We start from the raw sequence: 25,220 nt of genomic DNA on the forward strand, positions 1-25,220 counted from the left end.
ATATTTTCTCCCATTATGTCTTCTTGTACTTCTTTCTGAGTATTCTTTTACCTGGATCATTATTTTAGACTGAAAGAATGAGGAGCAGTCCCAAAGGCACTAATATCTTTGATACACTGACCCCCCTGCTATCAGTGTAGACACACTTAAAATTGGTAGATTGAAGGGAGAAGAGACAGTTCACTCAGCTGATGTGCAACATGTATTGAAGATGCAACAGGAGTTTTTTCCCAAGACATCTTAAAATTACCATTACATCATTCTATATTTTTAATGTTACATGGATGATAGTGTGCATTCTTCCTAAACTATTTCTGTTAACTTCATGAGATGAAAAACCACAGGAATAGTATCTGAAGGAAAATCTACTGTAAGCACTGTTTCAGAGAGGGGACATGAAGTAACAGTGACTGAGCACCCACTGTCTGTCAGACACTGGAGTGAATTAGCTGATTCATACATGTCCAATCACTGACTCTTTCCAACCAGCAGTGAGCCAGGGGCTGTCCCTATTCTACTAGTGTGGAAATGGGGCTTGAAGAGGTGAGTGGTGGGCCCCAGGTCATGGGGTACACAGCAGAGATCAGCTATCGTTTCACAAGATGCAGACAAACTGCACGGTAAGGGTAGAAGGAAGCACCTGGTTGTTGAGTGCCATCCCTCCATTTAAACCTACAGATGGCTGGTCACACAATGGGGCCTTAGGAGAAACCATCTTATATTACTATGCATCTATATGTTTATTCTTCTCGTAGATTGTAAGTCATGTATTAGGTTTGGAATTACGTATTTTAGGACTTTTATTTGGAATCTAGGGGACTAGCTAGATGAGTAGGGCTCGGATTTGTAAGTACATTCAAGTAATTTACTAATTAGCAGTTAATAGGGCAAGAAGGTCCTATTTTTTTTAAATCATTAACAGTGTATTGGTAGCATGTCAATTTTCTTTTAAAATGTATGCATTAAAGTTTGGAGCAACTTTGATAAAGTTTTTTTTTTCTTTTTCCCCACAAGATAGATCCACTTTGAATCTGAAGGACACCTACAGGTTATGTGCCATTTGGTGATGAACAACTTTAAGTTAAAATTACAGGATATGTAAGAATGCACAATCTTAAATAGGATTTAAAGCCTACCCCCTGACTTTAATAGTAAATATGGTCTATTCTCAAATACAGATAGATGTATCAAATTAAAAAAAAAACAAAACAGATTTTGGAAACTTGGATTTTAAACAATGACACATACTACATTCCATATGAAAGAAATTTCAAGCCAAGAGTAAAAGGTTGAATGAGAATAAGTGATTCAGAAACAGTCTTCTTACCATGATTCTATTATCTCAATATTAATTAGAGGCAAGAAATTAATTCCACATCTGAGAGGAAAATTATAGAACAACAACAAAAAAACTCCATCAACATGAAGATATTATAAACTACAAAGAACAACTCTACAATGCTTTGATTTTCATACTTCAATTTGTGAAAGTGCAGCGTTGGCATTTCTCTAATTAATATAACGTTTGTTCTTATTAAATTAAAGGTCTTAAAATAATTAATTCATAATTTAGATAGCATATAATTAATTACATAGATTTATTGTGCCAGTAAACATTTCAGGGAACATTTCTTTGATAAACTGAGAAGTTCATCAAAAACTTTTAGGAAAGTAACAAGCACATAAATGATACATAAATGTATTTGTATACCCACACATACACGCATATACACTTCTAAATATACCTAAGTTATGTCTTATTTCTAGTAACTTAATTCTTAATTAACTTAATTAACAGTGTTAGCAACACTCCCCTGTAACACTCTCTCAACGCCAACCCCACCATCAGCTCTCCTCTGCCTAAGTCATTTCTACCCATCTTTTATATTTCAGCTCAAATAACATTTCCTTCTTAAAAGAGAACTTGTATGTTACAAAATATTTCAAAGATTCACTAAATAATACAATAGACAACTGCAACCTAGATTTCATAAAAATTAACATTTTTGTGGTCTCTGATTCAGTTTTCTTTTTTTATAAAAATTGGCAAATACTGGTAATGTTAAACTCTGTATTCCTTCCCACTCCTCCTTCCCCAGAAGTAGACCTTCCCAAACGCTGTCTGTAGGACAAAGACTCTCTCCTATTTTTACCAGGCTCCTCTGAACCCTCTTCTCAATCAAACCTTAGCATCTGGACTTCCATGTCTGACTTTGCATGGCCTAATTTCTGCAAAATTTTGCTAAATTAGTTTAAGCAGAATCCCCTACCCACAATATCTGGTCCCCAAGATATCTGATCACATGTTTCACCCTCACTGCCTCTCAAGTGATGTCTGGTCACCCCGGCCTGCCTTCAGCAAGAATCCCTTCAAGCCTTTTAATCAGAATTCCTTTGATGTTTCCTCTTAGTGATCTTCTATCCATTGACATCCCTTGTCTGACCCTGCTCCTCAGTCATAAATGTCCACTTATGCTTGTTGTGTCTGGAATTAAGCACAATTTCATCCTGTCTTTTTTCCACTCTAGTAATAGTTCCTGCATAAAATCGGCTTTTGCCACTTTTTTGCCAAGATGATTTCCTTTAACAGGTATCATTATCAGACTTTTGTTTTTTAATTTTACCTCTTATATATGTAGGATCAATGAACAAAGATATTTTTGTGGTTTGCTTTTGGAAGTTTTACCAACATAGGTGATACCACAACACATCATTTGACCCTCTTACAGAAATTGGCATTTTCCTCCTGAGAACTTTCAACATTTTGTAAACATACTTGTTGGATTAATGTGACCAGAGTAGGCATTCTTTGAAGACAGTGATCGTATTTATTTTACTCATCAATTAAGACTTACTGAAAGTATCCTGACTGAAAGAAGCATTGCTGAGAAGGAGAGGGGCCTTCAGAGTAGCGAGACGTGGATCATTTGAACTCACACTCAGAATAAGATCCTGTGCCAACATTTTACTAAGTTATAACGAAGCCAAACTGAAAGATATGTTCTCTGCTCTTAAGTAAGCAGCACTTTCCAAGAACATCTAGAAATTCTTCTTTGAAACCAACATAGTTGGCAGACCTTACCTGAAAAGTAATCTCCTCACTATTAACCACTGAATCTGTTGTAACCCAAGTCTTGTCATAAGGCAGCCCACAGCACACATTTAAAAAGTGACTTGCCATGATAAATTACAAATCTTAATCAAAAAGTCAAAACAATTCCTACATAGTCACTCACTTCATTAACTGCATTTATGTTCAAAGATTTTCGAGACTAAGCATCAGTGTTACTTTTATGGATATTTGCTCGTACGTGACAGAAAGCCTTCCAAATATAATGATGGTCCACATACCCTAAAGCAGAAACTCAATTCAGGATAATGGCCTGCATAGATGTGGAATCGGACATGTATACAGAATGGCAAGAAATCAAAGATACATTAATGAGAATGCTTATAATTATATTTATGTGTTTTCCCTATAATAAACTTTTGAAATGAAAATGTACATCTGATTTGTCCATATGCTTAATGAAGGGGAAGACTCAATCTAATTACAGTCCCTTTGAATATTTACTCCTAATGCAGTAATTTTTTACTTTTGTAATATTTTACTTTAAAAGATAGTTTCATTAAACATAATATATTAAACCAGAAAAAAGCAGTTTTCTCCAAAACTAAGAAAATGATTTTTTTATTTCATTATACATTAAAACTCTTCAAACAATAATATGCTTTAAACCTTAGGTTGAATTAAGTAAAACTATAAAAATATATTTATGGATTTCTACAGATTATTTTATAGAGATGACAAAGAAATATATTACTTAGAATAATTTCACTTTAAAATTAAGTGATATATATAGCTTTTTTTAAGTGATATATACATTTTTAATACTTTAAAAATACCATACTATAAGTGTATGCACCTATTTGAAGTTGGACTTTTTATTCTATACCACTTAAGTTATTATAAAAGGTGATAAATATTTTGCTTTCACATAATCTAATTATAAATTATATTTTGCTATATTACTATTCGTGTGAAGGATCTAATAATCAATCTTATCAAATTTTTATTTTCAATCAAAATTAAACTCATTTCTCCCACACACTTTAGTCTTCAAATCCTGTAACTATCAAAATATATATATATATATATATATATATATATATATATATATATACGTGTGTGTGTGTGTCTGTGTGTGTGTGTGTTTGGATAGGAAATAGACATCATATGCATCTGGAACACAGGTAAACATATTTCTCTATAAAGTTTAAATCTGATCAGGAATTTATTTTTAACTCCATATGAAGATGAGTCACATATGCACAGCTGGATTGCATATCAATTTTGAGTCATCTTCCTCTCTGTTATATGCTATCCTTTCGAGGGAATATTGATGTGATAACAGAAAGGAAAGTAACAGTGGATCAAATCCAGTTATAATCTACAAGTGTTGTTCCCAATTGCTCTCAGAGTATCATACTTTTTTCTCCCTTTTAATTTTGAGGAGAAAATAAATGGGGAGTGGTCAGATAGAAAAAAAAAAAGACACTTGAGGGTAAGACTCTTGACAAAGAAATAGTTCACTGATTTCACAAAAGGCAAGGGGCTCTCTGATACCCTGCACTTTCTGGAGGATGGCATCCCAGTCAAGTTTTGTGTGCACAAGGGTGGTAAGTGTGAATACATTATATCAAAATGGCAGTGGTTAGTGCTATGGACTGCCTGTGTTTCACCAAATTTTGAACTTTGAAACCCTAAGTCTCAATATGATGGTATTAGCATGTGGGACCTCTGGAGGATAAAGAGGTTTACATAAACTCGTCAGGGTGCAGCCTCCAGGGTGGGATTGGTGAACTTGAAAGAAAAGGCAAAGACACCAGAGCTTCCTCTCCCCTACGTGAGGACACAGCGAGGTGGCTGACTGTGAGCCAGGAAGAAGGCCCTCACCAAGAACCTAATCTGCAGTCACCCTGATCCTGTACCTCCCAGCCTCCACAACTGCGGAAACACATGCCTGCTGCTCCAGTCACCCAGACTACAGTATTCTGTTACAGGAGCCTGAGTTAAGATCACTATTTGCATTTCAAGTCTACCAGAAATAGGAAGTTGTTTCTGGCAGCTAAATATTTGTTTATGGCAGCTGCCCAGAATCTGTTAAAGAGGAATTTTGAAATCATACTTGTTACTCTTATTGCTCTTTCTAGGGCTTTCCCATTACCACAGCTTCTCCCTGGGTTTGTTTCCAAAATGAGCAAGCAGCAACTTTTGGCATTTTAGCATCTTCTTAAATCAGGCAACCTCTCGGCTCAATGAATTAAAAGCAAAACCAAAAGCACAAGTAAAAATGAACAAATAAACCCTGTTTATACGCGTGAATAAGAATAACTACCATTAACACTAGGTCTACCTAGCATTTCCTAGGAGTCAGGGATTTTATACTAACTCATTTTACCCTAACTCATTTAATGCTCAAAACTGCTCTTTGAATTAGATAATATTACTATCCTCATTTTACAGATAAAGAACCAAAGCATAAAAACTAGGAAGTGGTAAGTAAGTCCAGGACTAGAATCTAAACAATCAAGGTACCTTTCTTTTTAGCTGACTCATATTCTTTTTAAAGCATATAAAGGATAAAAATTTCAAGTATTAAAGGACAAAAAATTAAGTATTTCAAGGATAAAAATACTTAATTGTTTATTGCTATTAGAACAAGGTATATAATTTACAAATAGCTCTTAGCATGAAATTGTTCTTTTTAATCTCATCTTTTCAATAGATTTTTTATTTTAAAGTTTTTTTTTAAAGTAGAGATATTAGAAAATAAAGGCTAAAAACATAAAATTGATTATATCTCCGTCCTCCAATTACCATCCCAGCTTATATTCTAATAGTTTTTTCTCTAATAATAAAATTACATTTTTCAAGTTTTGGGCCAAGTATTAATAACTTAAAATACGCAGGTGATATGATTTTTCTAGTTTCATAAGGAAAGCTTCCTCTGAATAAGCCCTGGCCTCCAGTCATTAAAAGCAATTTAAGGTAGTTAATCTCACACTGTAATTATTCAGAATATGACTTTTTGCTGTATTACAACACTAAAAGGGAGATCTAATTCTATATACAAGAATAAACTCTTATCGACAAATCATTAACTTTCCTTTTGGTAGTTTGTGTCTGGGCAGGAGAGTTAACGCATAATCTACCTACTCTAATTTTCTATTTCATTTAGGTCTATACAGTGGGGTTGCCAGACAAATTACATGATGCCCAGTTACATCTGAATTACAGATAAACACAATTTTTTAGTATAACTATATCCCATGTAATATGTATTTTTATTTGGAAAATTTGGCAACCCACTGTGTATTCTGTTGTTTAACACTATACATGTGAAGTGTCTTCTCGGTGCCTTTCTGATTTGGATGTCATGGCTTTTATTCTGAAAGGTTCTATGAATTAATAATATTAGCACTTTGTAAAAACACCAAAGTGCCTAGGTACTGAGCTTCAAATTAAGACCTGATCAAAAATCAGTGCAATGCTTTTGGATATAAAGTTGGAACTGAAGAGACAGAACAAAATAAAATTATGGAAGTTATAGAGTTTGACAGTCATTCTATGGGTCCACTTGCTGGTATTAGAAATAAATTAAATTATATAGGCACGAAGCATGAAAGCATGCAAAGTACACGGGCTAAAATTACGGCAAATCCATGGGAAGCCACACCACCTGCTGCCCTGCCGCATATACACACACTTTGACTGGATTTAGTTTCCTTTAGTTGGTCCTTCTCCAGCTCCTAGCCCCTACTTGTGGAAATTGCTACTGCTCAAGCTTTCTTAAGATGTGTTGGAGTACATCAATACATCGACATTTAATTGAAGTTTTCTCCCAGAAACAACAATGAAAAGCATTGGAGACAGTATCTTTTTACACTGAATGCAATATTTGTAATAGAATTTTCAATGCACAAGGATATCCAGAATCTCTGAATAGAGAAAGGTGGGCCAGTAATTGAGGGTAAAATCATACTGTTCAGTCAGACCACGTTTAAAAGAACTATCACACTTATTATTGAAGACATAGAAATTTTAGAGAAACAGACTTAAGGATACTACATGTAACTACTTTCTACTAAAAGTATCTACAGAGATGCCAAATTCAGGAACAGTGGAAATTTTTCAAGTCAACTTTGTTGTTCTTCTTTTCTCTCTCTCTTTTTTTTTAATACAAAGCAGACATTCAACGGCTATTAATTAAATGCCAATTCATTCACTATTTTCCCAAATGCGTTGGCTTACTATCTCCCTGAATCTGGCATATATGTTGTTCCTTGCTCAAAGAGGTTGGTTTTAAAGGTTAAAATGTTGGCTGGATTGAAACCAGTTTTATGAACAGCTCAAAAGAAGTTGATCTTCTTTGAAAGTTGCACGTGGCTTATTTTTTTTTTTTAAACTACCGGCAAATGGTATGGTGAGCAGCCAACATGTGTCCCTAGGATGATGGGGGATGAATGGATGAATGTGCACTTCATGTTGTTCCTTTAGGCTTTCCTGTCCTGTGCATATGTTGGAAACATCCTTTGATTAAGTCACAAAATTAGTAGGCTATTTTCAGGGGAAAATAGAAGAGTATTACAGAAAAATAATGGAATGCTAAGTGAGGAGACATACAATGATGGAAAGGTTCTTTTCTGTTCTGGCTGAGGAGTCGTAGGTAGACTGTTAACGCTGGCAAATAACACCACCTCCTCATATGAGATGTCCAAGTATAAACTGAAAACAATGTTCAACTTAAAACCTTCAGCAATGAACACACATGACTGAACAAATGCATGTGGTTTCCAATTCTACCTTTTACTCCCACAGGGATGCTTCATGTTGAACCAGTGCATAGAACTACTGATTAAAGAGGACTGGCAGCTCTGTCATGAAGGTTGTGCTTGCTCTATCTAAAGTTACAATGAACCAGAAAATTCAGTCGCCAAATGCTGAGGCTGCCTTACATACAGATATCCAGGCTTATCCACTGTCAGCCAAAATGGGTTTTTGAGTAATTCACAGCCCCCAGGATTAATCCATACTCTTTTACCCGATTTTCTATGGAACTTACCTTACCAAGACTGGGTCTGAATTCTGAACCATGCAAGTCTGTGAATGTGCCAGGCTAGGCAAGAATTAACCCTTAGAACCTGCATCGTTACTACTTGCACAGGCCACCAAGTCGAAAACTCAGTCAAAGCCAGGATGCTATTTCTACCTTCACAATAAGGAACTGATTATCTCACTAGAGAAGAGTACAATGACAGCTCTTTGACAATTTGTTCTTGGTATTTAAAAAGGCTCGCTTATCAAGCTGAGTGATTTTAATGAATATAAATTACAGCAATTCAAAACAGAGCTCATTCTTACTTTTTTCATTTCCTTGTATTGCCAATTCCATTTTGGTTCTCATGTAGGATTTCCTTTGTCTATTAAAAAACACTGACAAGTCATCTATCTATTCCTTGCTTATACTACAAATTGAAAATAAAATTCCCCAGAGATGAAAGTTATAGTCTTTATATGATATGTTTGAACATCCTAAGTTTTAGTTCTTTTTTTTCCTCCCTAACATCTTTTAAAAGCTTTTCAAATCCAGTAAAAGTATACACGTATTATGGGTGATTTGACAACACAAATTAGATGTCCTAGAGTTGGTGGATTTTGTTTTGTGATTATTAAAATTTCCCCAGCAAGATATAGCCTCCAATTCAGACATATTTCACCCCTTCATCTCTATCCAGCAAGGAGAGGTACTTTTTTCAAACAAGTAAATGCCACCCCAAGGAGAGAAAATAAAAATAGGTAGCAGGGTGTCCAGGTCCTGGGACTTGAGTAACTATAAAAATTGATTTTTTTTCTTTACAGTTAAATTGCTTGTCTACTTGATAATACTTGGAAGAGAGAGTCATTAGCATCACAGCAGCAAAGCTATTCTCTGTCTTAATTTCAGCCACGCTGCTTTGGCATTAAAGACTGTGATGGTGAGAAATCATGAAAGGATGCGCAGAGTTCTAAACAAAAAAGTTCAAGGAAGTTCACAGCTTCACAGAAACATGGAGAGAATTTTTCCCTCCAAGGTACAAAGGAGTGTCTAGAAGTAGACCGTGCTACCTGGACACGGCTGTTCTTCACACCCTCTCTTGCAGAATGACGTAAGCCATCAGGTATAGAAGCTGCTTCGCCTTTTTTACTAACACTCTTATCTTAGATTCCTGCCCCTGCTTGGTCCTCTCAGGTACATGTCCCCACCTGGGCACTGGGAATTGTCTCCAACAGAACACACATCAGCTGGAACTGGATCTACAGACTTATGCCTTCTTGACTATTTCAGTTCCAGTGTGCATATTAAACCTAACCCCGGGTGAACACTTCCAACGTTTAAAATTAGGAAATGATCTGTTTTCTCCTTCCTGTTCTTACAAGTCATCCCTGCATAGACATTATCTTTAAAATGTTTTACCAAATTCTTTGCACAAAATTACAAGTACTGTATATTTAATTAAAGGCTTTAAGATTTGGAATTTGTACATCTACAAAAAAAGTAAATTTTATTTTTTACTTCTATCTTAAGAGTCACACAGAAATCAATGTAAAGAATAAGGGACATAAGACTACAAGCCTATCCTCTGAAACATTTTCTTTTAATTTGGGATCAAATAGGCATGCGAATAAGCACATTACTGGCAAATTATTGGATACATCCCTCAACTGCCAGACTATAAATACATTAATTAAATTTATGTGTGGTTATTTATTTATTCTCTGTCTACTTAAAAATATTTGAGGCAATTATACAAAAATATAATGCTAAGACTTCAACATAATATGGTATTTTATATTGAAATGTAAAAAATAGGAAACACATATTCATAGCCATATGCATATTTTATGAGATAAAATGAAAAAATGAGATATTATTTCCATATTTAATGTGTTATCCACGTGGCACTTTTCTGTATCTTTGATGCTTGACATCATTGTAAGTTTCTATAGTTTGAGAATACATGCATTGCTAGTTAACTCTTAAGTGTTCTTAGCTCGAAAGAAGACCATTTATGGTCAGTACAGAAGAAAATGTAATGACCTGAACTGGCTGAGCTACAGCCCTGCTGAGCTGGATGAAACGCTATATAACCTTTTAAGATCCATTCCATGAAACAGCGTTGTCATGACTACCTTCAGTAGTTTCACAGCCCTAACATAGGACTGATGAGTATGTATCTCAATGGCCTCATATTTAAATGCCCCCCTGTACCCTCTTTTTCTGTGAAGAGGTACTGAGCAGGACCTCCGAGACTTGCACGTGCATCATTGCTGACCTCCACGCTCACATCAGCTGCACACGGTAGGGATCTCAGGAGTCCTACGGGCTCAGAGAACTATGGCCCATCCACAGGCCTCCACTTTTCCAGCAACAAGGAGGTGGGAACCCACAACTGTCTCTTCTCTGTTAGGTCCCCCGCTCCAGTAATTCACCTGCATCACCTCTTCAGCATCACTAGTTCCTTTTTCTTTTTTATAAGACTACTTTCATCACTATATAAATATCCTATTATTATTCTCATAGTAACAGAAAATAAACTCTCTATACCTGACTTTTCCCTCCAGGCATTGCTCCATTCTTCTCATTCTTTTTATGGAAACACTCCTTAGAAAAGCTGTCTAGACTAATTGTTTACACTTTTTCTCTTCTTAGTCTCCATCTAACTCTTAAGTGCTTTTCCTAGGAATAAAAGTCTTCGGGATTTGATTTCTTGAATATGTGTAAGCACATCTGACTGTCCTTTGTGATTGGATTACTGCATTCCATTGATCCTTATTTTGTAGTTGGTTTTATTCCTTTGATAACTATGTAAGTTTAAAAAGCTAAAGATCTAATCTGTTCTTAGAAACAATAATTAGTACATATATGTAAACTTAAAAAAGTGTAGTATATATGTATTTATATGCAATATAATGTGTATGTGCAGTCAAACTGTAATAATTCTCCCTAATAAAACTGAAAAAGGAAAAAAAAAGTCTTTGGGAAAGAGATATACCTTAAGGCAATCAACAACATTTAACTTCATAGAGTGTTTATTAAATGCATAGAACCAGTTTGTACAAATACTTCAGAAAAGGTTTCTTTTATGATAAAGTAACTCATCCATAAGATGTCTCTACTGAGACTGCTTCTGTGAGAGTCACCAGCAACCCTCACCCCCCTTACTAAAAACGACGGTGAATTTTCAATCCTCATTTTACTTGGCCTGTCAGCTTTGGGCAACTGATGTCTCCCTCCTCCCTGAAACACTTTCGAGACTGGATTTCTAGGACACCATGCTTTCCTGATTTGCTCCCAGGTCTCTGGTCTCTTTATCTTGTTCTCCTTGCTGTGTCTCCTCATCTCTCCATCCTTAAGGGCTGGAATCCTCTAGTCCTCACTCTGTGTACCCCTTCTCTCTTCTAGCTACACTCAGGCATTTCATTCATTTTCAGGTTTTAAGTAACGTCTACGGCAAATGGACAAGGACAGTGATCAAACATATTTTTAAAAATACTGTAAAATTGCATTTTGGGCACTTTCCCACCCCATCTTGCCCTTATCTTTCATGATTACTGTTCTAAATTTGCATGTTCCAGATGTCCAGAGTTTCATATTCTCCGTTATCCCACCAAGGCATACCAGCAGGCTTATCTTCCTTAACCATACCCACATTTTGATATTTTTCAATTCCCCCTTTCCTTTACAATAAATATCTGGAAATACTGGGTGAGATTTGTGGATAGAGCACTCTTCCTCTCTTTGAAACACTTGGGAAAATTAAGGAGCAAGGAGGTTCAATCTACCAGCCAGCAAGGACCCATTTCCCAGCTCCTTCATTCCACAGCCAGCTCTTACTTCTCTGATTAGTGAGCCTTAAGATAGATACTCTTAGATGACAGATGGCCTCTCTGATCTACTGATGCATATTAAAATGAGCTGGAATGTTTGAGTTTGAACTGATGGATGAGTAGATTACCTGTGATTCTGATCTATAAACTCCTATAAATCTCTCTTAATACAATTGCAAGAGATACTGCTTTCAGCAAAAATGTTCCGGGAGCTCTGCTCCTTTACCACAAACGCCCTCTGTGATTATTTCCCATGGCTGCTTTAACAAATCAGTACCTTACAGTAACATGTGTTTATTTTAACTCTGGAGGTAAAAAATCTGAAATTACTTTCATTGGGCCAGGATCAAGGTGCTGGCAGGGCCATGCTCCCTCCAGAAGCTAAAGGAGAGTCTATTTCTTGCCTCTTTCAGCTTCTGGTGGCTCTCGGCATTCTTCAGCTTGTGGTCATGTCACTCTGACCTCTGTCCCCGTGGTCACACTGCCTTTTCCTCTGTGTGTTTATAAAAGCTCCTTCTACCTTCCTTTTATAAGGATGCAAGTGATGGCTTTTCTGAGTCCACGTGGATAATTAAGGATAATCTTTCCATTTCAGGGCCCTTAACTTAGTAATACCTGCAAAGTCTTTTTTTTTTTTTTTGCCATATAAGGTAACAATCACAGATTCCAGTTATTACAATGTGCTTATCTTTTGGGGAGCCATTATTCAAACCCACATTTTCCACTATCTTTTACACAAATGCCAAGGACTACCTGTAAATGCTATTACTTAAGTAAAATCAAAAATTAACTTATTAAGTCATCAACCATTTCTGTCATTATTTTGAATTTTGAATTTTGAATTTCTAAGTCTTTATGATTTATCTTACTTATGCTTTATTTTGCTACATATAATTCAGGTTATAATTCATTAATGAATAAAGAAAAATGTGCACAAATATGAAACTTTCAAATATGGATTTGTTGTTCTACTTTGTATGTATGGCTTCTTTTTCATAAACATCAGAGTGTATTTTAAAAGTTTAATGAAAATGGACGAATACTATTACTCTATTTCAACTCTATAGTCCTGTATGAGAAAAATAATTTGCACAGTATTTTCAATTCTGTTATTACAATGTTTGCCACAAGAATGAGGTGCCAGGTTTTTTATTGTCTGATATACATTGGGAATTACAATTGCATGCCCCACCACCCTGACCTTTATCCATGCTCTGCATTTTGATTGGCTAACCTTTCTACTTCCCCTTCCTATTTATAGCTTTACTAAACTAAGGGGAGCAGGTGAAATGTCCAAACAGTAAATATACAGAATAGCAGAAGGTCAAGCTGATAGAGAAGACAGCCAAATTTCACACAAGATATGTAGCATTCCAATGCCAGGACCTCATTCTCAAGCAAAAATTTGAATTAGAATGTAAAACAGCATAACTGAATCCAAACTCTATAAATGAATAAAAGAAACATGGCAAATTTAACTCATTCTATATAACATTCCAATTTCCTAGCGCTCCATGAAAATATCCTTGAAAGATTACTTCAGGTCACAAAGTCAGTTTTCATTATCGCTAAAGCGATGCATACATTTATTTGTATCTTAAGCCTCGTGTAAGGAAAGCTATTCCAGATCTGTCATCTTCCTTGGGTGATACAAAATCACAGATTGATTATGACTTTCTCGAGCTCTTTTCTGACAGAGCTTGTGCTGATGAACTCTTGGCAAAACCGCAGTTCATGACTAGCAGAGACTAACAATTTTACTCCAAAGACCGATATCACCATCAAACTTTTTTTTTTCACACTTACTTTTGAATGTAGTATTTCATGTGTAAGCACATATCCACCTGTACTAATCCAGATCTGTTACTTTTCTTTACATTAGCATTCTTAGTATATTTGTTATTGGAACAAGAATGACAAAGATTACCACCTAAATTTAGAATAAACTATCTTTTGGAAATTGTACATTAATAAGATATTTAATTTAAAAATAAATCTAAATTTCTCCGGGATTTTGAAATTCAATAATTAAGTTTATCACCTTACATGTATACTTCAACAACAACAACAAAAAACTTACATCTAACACATTTGTGTAAATGTTTCAAACGCAACTTGAAAAGGTGGCATTACACACACCAATAAGCAAACAGTAAAGATTCCTTAGGATTTCTTCTACAGCTTGACTTGGTATGCCTGAAAACTTTGTTTATGGAAAGGTAGTTAAGAATAAACTAAGTATATACTTAAATTTTCTAAAGCCTTTCAGAAACACACATCTCTGAAGAGAGTTCCTATTGTCTTTAAAAAATATATATACATAGTAAAAACATTAAAGCATAAACATCTTTTGTCTGGTCAGGGAAACTAACAAGGTTGAAATTTTACCATCCTATTATAATAGAGTTAGAATATACTAAAAAACAGTCTCCCATTTTTTCAGGTAGAAAAACTGAGTCTCAGAAACTAGCCACACTAGACAGATTTTTTCCCCATCAATTCAGAAGACAACTAAGGTAAAATTAGCAAAATAAAATAAATTAAAAGATTTTAAAAATTTTGATTTTTAGGGTATAATGGTGCTTCCTGTTATTTGTTTTCCACTTTAAATAATTTTATATTTGCATTATATCATGCTAAATTTTACCAACATTTTGGGTCAAAACATAATATACTCTCTACTATATACTGTACTGTATCTAGTATAGTATGATAAATATGAACATATCACATGTCTCTAGAGATACAGAAATTGTCTGAGTTAGCTGGAGGGTGATGAGAGACTGAACAAGGATTTCCATTGTTTTTTTAAAGTATTTAAATAATTTTTAAACGGTTTATTTCAAAATCTATCAGGAAGAATCCACTAGAGAAGTAGAGGATGAACACCAAAGGAAACGGATGATCAAACTAGAGATGTCTTGAGAGGATGGATGGGTCCGTAGCTGAGGCGTATATGGAGGATCTGACCATGATCCTGAGGACAGGGTGGATGTGTATGCAAGATCAGGAAACACAGTTCTACTGAAATCACGGGTAATGACTAGAAGTAAAAGAGAAACCTAAGTGAAGGACATAGCTGACAAAGTGCAAGGAAGCAGAAGAGTCAGTGCAGAGATCATCCTAATGAGATTAAAAACAAAAGAACAAAGTAATCATGACTAAATGGAGAGCATGACAGTGGACCCAGCCATTTGGATGATGGAGTGGTCATAAGATTCCAGGTAAGGACTGAGAAGCTAGTGTCCGCTGTGTGGTAAGGGGTCTTTCAAGCAATCCAACATCCTACCTGAGAAGCAGTAATCCTTGCCTAAAATGTAGTCTTTGAAAATTACTAATTTGAAAGTATTCCTTTGCATATTGATACTCAGTTCACAATGACTAACGGATTGTAAGGTGTTAAGAATTAGTGAACACAGGAAAATAAAGAGAGTAATATTTACTGAGCTGAAAAAAAATTAGGACAGATTAGTGCACCAACTCTCTAGTACGCCCTTCTCCAAGAGGAGGCAAATAATAACATGGTAACTGTAGAGAAGAAATCATTAGTTACAAAGATTTTACTTTTCCAGAACTAGAAGTAATTTGACTTCCTAAGCCACAAATACAGGGTTTTTCTGGGAAAAATGCCTTCACATATTATTTTTCTTTCTATTTTTCCATTTAATTTATCATTTAAAATCATAATATTCCAATAATTTATTTAATACCAGTATGCCCTGAGTTACGGAATTCTATCTGGACAATTAAAAAAAATCAATGAAGCAAAACTTTAAAAAGGACATTTGAAATTCTCAAGCCTTTATTTCACAAATCATAGTATGAAACATCCTTTGAAGGATAAAGTTTTCTAAATACACTTAAAATATGATACAATAATGAATCCTTGATTTCCATGCAGTATGTTAGAGACAATGTAATTCTAACGTAAAGTAGGAAAATATACTCAAATTACATCGGCATTATTCCATTTTCTCATATTTAGAAATAAGAGCAGTATAAAGTATATAAATTTGTATAAGATCTAGCAATGCGAGTTTTTTAAGCCCTAGACTCGACTCACTACTCATAGCTACATTAACATGCTCCAACACGCTGATTGGTATCAAGTTGTATCATTATTACTTGTGCTCATTTCACTTCCAAACAGCACCCTAACAACCAGATGAACAAAATAATGCTGACTATGCTCAGACTACATTATTCATGGTAGAAATTTTGGACTTTAGTAGTGATAAACATAGTTTATGCTATAAAAGAATGAGAAACAGATTAAAGGTGTAGAAATTTTAATGAAGGAAATGTTTCTTTAAATTGGGTGAATAAATGCTTCAGAAGTTATATATATATATATATATTTTTTTGCAGATTTTGAATTCTATACTTCCCCAGGATATAATAAGGACACATCAAGACAGCTAATCCAAGAATGAGTCCTCAGTCAATCAGTATACTGAAGAAAATATTTTGTAATCAATTTTTCCAACCAGTTACAAATAATAATGCTAGTTTTGGTTTTTTTTAAAATCAATATTCTATACTTTACTTTAGGTAAGGGATAATCTATACTCCAAATCCTAACTGGCACTTACAAAGAATTTAAAGCAACCAAAATATTCCTCAAAACTGAATTAATTTAAATTATTATTATTAATCAGAATTATTGTTAATCAGAAGGTGAAATGAGGATCAAAGGGCTAACTCAACGTTTCTAAATTTGCATACATAGAAATTAGTAGAGACTAATTAGCTTTAAAGCCAGATATGGCTGACTCCAATCCTCTGTTCTTAAGTATCTATGTAATCAATATTACATGTAGTTTTATTGAATTTTTCTTTACAAATACATATGGAACAATCATTTCACACCAAAGCATAATTCACAAAGAGTTTTAGGAGAGTGAAGAGCAGAGGGAGAGACAAATGGATGAGATCAAGCTTTCTGATTGTCTAGAATCATCTACTAATCTTTTGTTTTGTCTGTTTTAAATATAAAGAAATGGATCTCTATGAATACAGTTGTTTTGCGGTATTTTGTTTTTCTCTTCAAATAGGTGGTACTCATTAAAAGGTAAAATTTTCTTACAAATATAAGGAATAAGGCTGATTTATGCTGTCAGCCTGGACAATCACATGACACCACTCATAAAAATGGAGAAAACTATCAAGGATACAGCCAAAAGGCAAAGCCAACCTTTCTCAAGGCAGGATGGCCATAAAATGCCTGGAAGACAGACTCCTCCCCAGTCCCAGAGCAACTGCTCTGCCTACTTTGGTTTCCACTCCATTGGCGGACCCCATCTTTCCTTCCACTGGTCCTATTTAGAATTTCCTGTTTTTAACCAGTGACCAACTTCCAAGCCAGCTTTGTTTTTGATCTCTCAATTTATCACCATCTTACTAGACACCTTCCTAGTCCAGCCTACTGAGACACAGGTTCTGCCTTATCCTAGCCAATAATTCTGTTCACTTCCATGACTTACATGGGTGCAGCCCACCACAGAGGAAGCCAATCCAAAATATCTTTTTGGCATGTGGATTATTTTGAACTGAAAACAACCAAGGCCCATAAGACTCAGGAAGAATCTTTGAGCTCTCCCCTAAATCATGTAGACAGGGAACCTGTTCCAGGAAGCGAGCATCACCACAGATACCTATAGCATGAACTAGGTGAGTAGACAGCAAGGAACTTAGCAAAATCTGTTAAAATTCTTCTTGGTGTCCCATTGTGTGTACATGGCCTAGTAAACATTTATGAAGCCTTTTTGCTTTTTTTTTTTTTTCATTGACATACAGTCGGTTTACAATGTTGTGTCAATTTCTGGTTTGCTGATAAAATACCTTGTTTTTCATTTTCACTGAATGAAACATTTAGTAAAAACTAACACAGAAATAACCACATTAGTTATTTCAGATAATTTAATATTTACAGGCAGGTAGATCAAAATCCATATTCTCTTCAGAGGTAACTGAATGAACACATTACTGTTATTTCAGAAAATGGCTGATCTTTAGACATACGGAGTATCAATATTTATGGACCTCAGGGCCCTTTCGAGATTTAAAGAAGAAAATCCATTGTCCCAGCATTCTTGAGCACAATAAAAAGGACAATAATATTTTGCTAATTCTATTCACAGAGCATCTAAGTTTGGTATGAATCAGCTAGCTGACCAAGAAAGGCTAGTTTAAGCTACCTGTTCTTTGAATTCTCAGTCAACAAATACTTAAGAATACACCTTTGCCAACAGAACCTCGTAAGTTTATTACAAGGCAATGGCCCTTACGCCAGCCAAGAGGACATGACTAATAGACTTAAATAAGTCTTTATTATTAATTTCACTTCAAAAGTGGTCACAAGGGACCACAGAGATGTATCAAATTAATAAACTCCATGAAAAGTAAGGAATACTGGATAGAATTTAAGCCAATAGAGACGAAGGCTATCTGGATAAAGGAGACAAGAAGGCAAAGGTTCTGAGACAGAGAAAAAGACGACAACGGAGGGGAGGCAGTTGGAGGACACATGCCCTTACCTAGTGGAGAAGAACAGGAAGAGGGGCGAATAGTCACTTAATTTAAGGGACTGGCGTAGGCTGCTGTAGACCAGGATGGGCTGCAAGGACTTGGAATGCTGGGCTAAAGAATATAGGTCCAATGCGCTTCCTAAAGGACTGCCAGCAAAAAGAAGTGATAAGATGAAAACAATGCCTTGGATTAATCCGCATAGAAAGAAGAAAAATGCGTAGTCAAGGAGACCAACCATGAAGCTATTTTTGACAGAGGGGAATTGGAATTCATTTTGAAATGTCAAAGTTGAATTAGTCAGAAATACTGACAAACTTTTCTTCAATTAGGAGAGAGAGAAATATGGACTTGTTTGTTCAAAGGATGATTTAATTATAAATGTATACATAGACACAGGAAAAAATATATATAAAACACATACATATATAAACAAAATAGTTTATAGTGATAACTTGTATATATATATATGTGCGTGTGTGTATATATGTATAAGTTTACAGTGTTAGACAAATAACCCAATGAAAATAGCTCATAGTCAGTAAATAATATGATGGGAGGGTTCTGTAAAAAAAAAAAAATAGTCCAGGGCTGAGGTTACAGATTAACTCAGCTATTCACTGCTTCCTTTTCTACATACTTTCAACTGATTTTCCCTCTGAACATCTCATTTTCAAATAAAGGTAAAAGAAGATCAAAAATCTGTTTATAATGAACCAGCCACCAGGTACAAAGCATCCTTTAACCTACAGACCACATGTAATGAACTCAGGTTGGATGCAATTAGAACAGGGACCAACTTTATTTTTCTCGGTAAGAGCAAAGTATATTTCCCTCAGAAAAAAGATATTCCACCATTTGGCAACACCATTATTAAAGGCTGGTATTTTAGGTTTTCCTGACTCATGTATTTTAAGGGTTCGGGGGTAGTGAACTATATTTTACATACTAAGCTCTGGATATTGCACTCTAATAAGATTCTGTTATTCCAAATGTTACATCTTTCTGTGAGAACTAATGTCAGTGAGTCTTATTGATGAATTTAAAAATGGAAACTGTGATTCTGAAAAGGCATTAAGAAAATATGTTGAGAAACTTGTCTTGTTTTACAATGCCTCCTTTGATTTGTCACCAGGGGCTTTTTCATCAGTTCTGTAAGAGCCAGGTAGCTTTTGGTTATGCCCTCACTGATGGAGAAGGAAAATCATCAAATTATAAATGAAAGGATGTAAAATTTTCTCATCCCATTAAAATCAGATGTTATTCACCAACCTAACTGATTATGGAATAAGCATATAATTAAGCCTCTTCTAAGAGTTTTAGAAAGGTAGACATTTACCATACATTTAGTTATATATTTACTTCTGTGATTCAAAACTCCACATCCTTTTATGAGCGCACTGAAAATCTACAACTGTATTGCTCAGTATGATTTTCTGTGATATCTGTGCTGTCCAGGAGGGTAGCTGCTCACCACATTTGGCTATCAAGCAGGTGAAATATGAGGAGTACAAGTGAGGAAATAAATTTGTGATTTTAATTCATTTTAATAGTCACACGAGGCTAATGGCTACTGTCCTTGACAGTACATGGAAAATACAACAAATGGCCGTAACCATTACAGACAACTGGTTTTACCTGGATTCTGAACTGGGCTCAATAAAGACTCCAGGTACCTCCGAGGGAATGAGGGAGAGTTTAGTACCTTAAATTGAATCTGATCTTTTTTCTGCTCTTACAACAGTTTATTTTAAAATTAGCTTCTCTTCTCCCTCAACCCACTCATACTGTCATGAGTCTTCCAATCAATAATTATCCTGTAGGCACCCTTCAAAAGGGACAGATAACCTGAAGTACACCATCTGATCCCCACTGTTCAAAGCAAGAGTTTTTCAAGGCTATGCTCTCTCTATCCTCAAAACCACTTCCTTTGATAAGTTTGTCATCACTTGCTTCTTGGAACTACTAATAGTTTCCTAATGATTTTCCCATCTCCATTTCTGCTGCTCTTTCTCCATCTCCCCTAATCCTTCTTCAAAATCACTCCTCTATTGTTATTTCCAAAATGCAACTCCAATGTTCCCGACTGTTATAAAATCCACTAGGGCCCCCTTTTGTTTTCTGGGGAAAAATGAGACAAAATGCAAACTCCTCAGCACAGTCGCAGAGGTAATTTTATGGTCTGGTTCTCTCATTTCCTGTCATGCCACAACTTTTATTCTGTGCTCCCTAAGCAGGTATGTTCACAAGTCACCCTGATCTTGCTACACACTGCATATACAGCCTTCCCTTCACACAGAGCCTGGAGTGAGTCCTACAGCCTCCTCTTCCTAATCCTGGCCACTTGGCCCCGGTACCCTCACTCTGGAAAGTATACACACACACACACACACACACACCCCCCAACACCACCACTTTGGTTACGCACAGTTACTGTGGTCCAAGAACTAGCATCTCCAGAAAACGCTGCTTTGGCCCTCTAGGATGACCAGGGTACTCACCTCTCCACTTCTGAATCATTATATCCTGATTTCTATCACAACTCCCACCACAATGAACTGAAACTGTTGCTAAATGTTTGTATTTTCTCCGTCCATCCTGTTGGCAACTAAAAGACAGGGATCTGATCTTTCCTCCCTCTCTCCCCAGAGTCTGAGACCACACACCTAGCTATCCAAAATGGGTTAAATATATAGATAAATAAGAGATTAAGAACAGATTGAGACTCAAGATATAGGGATAAAATAAAAGTAACAATGATTCAAAGATAAATAAAATTCTGTATGTGTATTCAAAGCTTCCTGTTTGGGAACCCTAACAAAATATAATTTTGCTGATATGTGTATATACATGTACATCATATAAATGTGTGTATAAATACACACATTTGACTGTTCCTACAAAGCATACAATCATAATCTGAAGATAAAAAATACTAGAAAGACCTCTAAGGAAAAGAGTTGTTAAGCTAAATGGGCTATACCATTATTTGTGAAATAAGCAATCCTGCTCCTGATGACTTCCACTTAGTTATAAGAAAATGAACATCCTTGTACTTCTAATTCATGAAGCCATTTTCTCTGTTCTTTCTCTTCTTCTTTATCCAGAGGAATATAGAGAAATCATTTGAGTTATTTTACTGATTATTTTATATCATTTTTAGTTTGTTGCAAAGCTACTACCAGCTAACACTTTCTACTTAGCAATATGGTTTATGCACCAAAGCTTTTATGTGCAACTATATTAATAAACGAGTGACACTGGAATTTCCAAGACAGAAGATGATTTCTTTTATAATACAGCATATTTCTGAATGAGCCTTCCAGGCATTTTATAAGTATAGTCATTATCTACTCTATGAAACAACACTTAATGTACTTTACTTAAGGAAGACCTGTCATTGCCTGAAGAGGCTATGTCAAACGGAAGATCACTGGACAGACGTATTGCCAAGCAGCTCAGAGGTGGAGTCAGGGAGATACCCAGGAAATGGTACCAGAAAGGAACAGAAGCCAAGACATAGCCCGGGTTGCACAACACACTAGAAATCTGAGTAGACAGGATACTAGGATGTGAACTATTTAGAAAATTAAGAATTCAGAATTTGGAGAGCATTTTTGTCCCTCTAGAAGTTTCCACAAGACAGATACCTCCGGTAGCAAGTTACATTCTCTCCTTACAAATAGTTTCCATTTAAAACTTCCTGTCTTAAATTACCTTAATTTCTGGATGAACACAGAGCCTGCAGCAAGCTGATATTTCCCTATTCAATTTGGAATAGATTTAATTTCCAAGTAATTACATTAATGTAAAGGCAAGCACAAGATAACCCAGGCTGGCATGTAAAATAAAAGTTACTTATATGCACACCTGAAATAAAACGCACAGATTTAAACCACTGGAATATGAAAAACACTGTAGATGAACTGAGAAGTTGCCCCATGTCATTCTACTATTTAAGTTCCACTGGGAGAAAGAGGCCCTCCTCTTACCTTTTGTGAGATGAATACCAGAGTTAATGATTCACATGTGCATAAAAACAATTTAAAATGCATTTGAATTTGAGATGCTGTGAAAGAAGTTATTAATGCAAAGTCAATGTCTCACAATCAAAAATTTGAAAACCAGTTGTCAAAGAATTGCCCACAGAAAACAGACTCTCTGTAAATCAACTAATCAAAGAGAGAATCAACGTCATAAATGCGTAAGTGAAATTCACATAGCAAGACTGATATAACTGCACTAGACAAAACAGGAAGATTTGGCTGTGGGTCTATTTTTCCTCATTATTAAATGACTCGGCATTAATCTAGTAAAATTCTATGGAAAATATCATTAGAGTGAATGCAATTTATCAAAATTATAAAATGATAGGGTAAATTTAAATCATCATATTAACTTTCTTCATGCATTTAAGCATAATGGGTTTCCAAATATTAAAATGTTGTAGTTTTTTAAAAGTTATTGCATATACAAAAGCACTTACTGTTATTTCCTTGCAGCAGAAATCTATATCCACCATATGCACTTGAAGTTATCGCCTGTTAAAAAGTCACAAAAACAAGGATATGTTAATTTAAAATACAATAAAGTCTAAATTGCAATAGCTAGTAAGATTGTTTTATGTTCATAAATAAGAAACTGTAACTATAACCTCTTGCTTTTAGTTTATTTTCATGAATTAAAAGCTTACAAAAGGCAAATGGAAATTACTTTTCAATGTACACCATAAGTTAAAAACATTACTGAAAAAGGAATAGAAAATTTCAATTAAAGAAAAAAAAAATCCTAGCTGGAGTAAGGAATGCATTCATTTCCTGCACCACCCTCCCTCCTCTGATTGTTAACAGATAATCTGATGATTAGTTTATGATGAGTGCATGAAGAATAGTCTGAGTTACAGGCTGATTAGAGACTTATGTTTTAATGTTTATTCAGAATCCTCTTTGAACAAATCTTTCTTAATCCTTCAAATAAATTCAAAAACAATAGGAAAAGATCTAACCAAATTAGAAAGACACTATTGTGAACAATTGGGGATGGCATAAAGGCAAAATACTATTTCACTCAATATTTGATCAGTTTACTGAAAAAAATCATTTATCATATGCTTGATGTTGAGCAGCATGTGAATATGCAGCCTGAAAGAGAACGTAAGTAATTATCTAAGTCACTCAGGTCAAAAGACCAATTTACAAAAATTACTCAGCTCACTGGGGCAAGTATTATTGGAGAAGTCTTGATTTCTTCCTTAAATGCTAATTTTACTTTTTATGGTTAGATGTTACCAAACATAGAAAGAAATATATCATGGTTTGAATTAGACATACATAATCACAAATAAAATCATCTGAAAATACATTATTTTAAAAAAATACTTTTTTAAGAAACAAATTTTAATCTTCTAACATTTTTATTTCTCTGAAAATATTGAAAAACGTACTCTACATTGAAACTTAAATGGACTTAAGCATCACCGCATTATAGTTACGCATTTCCATTTTAGCTGTTTATCCATTTTATTTTTCTTTTCTAGCTATTGCTAGTAACACAAGGCAGCTTTCAAAGTCTCTTTCACGTAATATGCCCAATGTTAGTTTTAAAAGCTGTATGTTGCCAAAATATGTCCTTCTTTATACAGTAGAAGAGGTAATATTTAATACAAAATTAAAAATGCTATTTTATTTAATAAGTTTCTTATTTTCTAGTTAATCAAAATCTGCTGACATAGTGTAACCTAAAATGTTCTTTACATATTTCTCCACTATGCTGAGATAAAAAAACAAAAACAAAAACAAAAACAAAAAAACTTGGATTTGGAGAAAACTGTTTTTTCTAAATAAAAAATCTATTAAATTTACTACAATAAGCAAAAAATAGTCCCTCATTACAAAGGCAAAAATAAAAAAAAAAACAAGATTTTAGGGTAGTAAGAGTTATTTGTTCAAGAAAGATACCAAGATACATAATAAACTATTTTCTATCAAACCTTTTCTTCAAAAAGCTAACAGTTAACAAAAGTTTTGAGGCTAAACTTAGAGAACTTCAATACAAATAATTAATAATCTACAAACTCCTGCTCTTTAATGTTTTTGCTAAGAAAGGTTAGTATTTTGATACCATGTCCTATAAATTCAAAACCCTATTTTTATTACTGTATGAAAAACATATTTTAAATGTATTGACAAAATTTTTTAGTACAAGATTAACTGTACATCTTATTACAATAAAGCATAATTTTTATTTTGCATAATAATAAGGCTAAATCTAACTAAATACTTTTATGTTTGAAAATAACCTTTCTATAAAAATTTTCTAGCTATAGAAATTATTGAGCTCCATAATCTTTCTTTGGAACAACAGAGACATCATTTGAGACAAATCTTAGTTCCCTTGTTTTATTACATAGATACATCCTTACCCCTTTCATACTATTTTTTTTTAAACATCCTACTCAACAGAAATACTCCAGTACCAACACATGCTTTGCTCCTGTTGAGATGGAAGAAGATATTAAACCTTGCTAGAAGTATTTGGAGAGTAGAGGCTACTATTAAGTGGGAGGAAATGCATAGCTCATGATTGTTAGACACAGACTGCACTTAAGATGCTTGAAGAAAGAGTAATCATGAGATAGACTACCCACAGTGAATTTCTGCAGCATCCTTGTGCCTGTTTTTCAGTATGATTACTTTCCTCCTGTGAAATGCCCTATCTGGATCTACTCTCCCGGACACTACTGGGAGTGCTATCATTGTTAAGA

The 25,220-nt window shown here is 34.8% G+C and overlaps 1 protein-coding gene across 1 annotated transcript in view; it reads right to left on the reverse strand.

The window, feature by feature from the left end:
- The window catches only part of TENM3 (teneurin transmembrane protein 3), a 1,525,061-nt gene that overhangs the window by 1,497,188 nt on the left and 2,653 nt on the right, over window positions 1-25,220 (reverse strand). Inside the window, exon 2 of the mRNA XM_072950498.1 lies at window positions 22,944-22,998. The gene's annotated coding sequence lies outside the window, so the exon portion shown is untranslated. The remainder of the gene's footprint in view (window positions 1-22,943; window positions 22,999-25,220) is intronic.

Source organism: Vicugna pacos, chromosome 26, assembly GCF_048564905.1.
Source record: "Vicugna pacos chromosome 26, VicPac4, whole genome shotgun sequence".
NCBI classification, from domain to species: Eukaryota; Metazoa; Chordata; class Mammalia; order Artiodactyla; family Camelidae; genus Vicugna; species Vicugna pacos.